The sequence below is a fragment of the Gymnoscopelus braueri genome (genome assembly GCF_963280865.1).
Source record: "Gymnoscopelus braueri genome assembly, chromosome: 15".
Taxonomy (NCBI): Eukaryota; Metazoa; Chordata; class Actinopteri; order Myctophiformes; family Myctophidae; genus Gymnoscopelus; species Gymnoscopelus braueri.
In genome coordinates this window covers 50,007,832-50,008,596 of record NC_137620.1, presented here as the reverse complement: position 1 = coordinate 50,008,596, position 765 = coordinate 50,007,832, and positions in this window count along the sequence as shown.

The following is a 765-nucleotide window of genomic DNA, read 5'->3' as shown; positions in this document are numbered from 1 at the left end:
ACCCTAGAATCCCTATTCTGAGGTGAACGTTAGCCGATCTACTGTGAGCTTGTAGATCGGCTATTTTCAGCAAAAGAAGTTTGGGGTAGGGGGAAAAAAAGAGCAGACCAAGTACACGTTTTCTAAGTATTGAGGGTTTAAGTGGTCTAACTGTCTGAAAATACACGTTAACATGAATCCAACACAATGCTACACATTGACATTGTCTGTCAAACAAGTCTATGAAGCTATCTATGAAAAAGTTTAATATGCAACACAATTTAATACGATATGTAGTGGGGGGCAGTGGTGGAAAGTAACTAAGTACATTTACTTAAGTACTGTACTTAAGTACATTTTTTAGGTATTTCCAATTTCCAATACTTTTACTTCTACTCCACTACATTTCAGAGGCAAATATTGTACTTTTACTCCACTACAATTATTTGAAAACTTTAGTTACTAGTTACTTTTCAGATAAAAATGTGGACATTATGAAACATACATTAACCACTTTAGCCTTATTTTATACATAGGCTATTTGAAAATAGCAGATCTACAAGCTCACAACGCGTCGCATCGCGACGCGTTGTGAGCTTGTAGATCTGCTATTTTCAAATATTTTAGTACTTTTACTTTTTGTACTTTGTGTATATTTTGATGCCAATACTTTTGTACTTTTACTCAAATACATTTTGAATTCTGGTCTTTTACTTGTAACCGAATATTTTTATATTGCAGTATTGGTACTTTTACTTAAGTAAAACATTTGAGTACTTTTTCCAC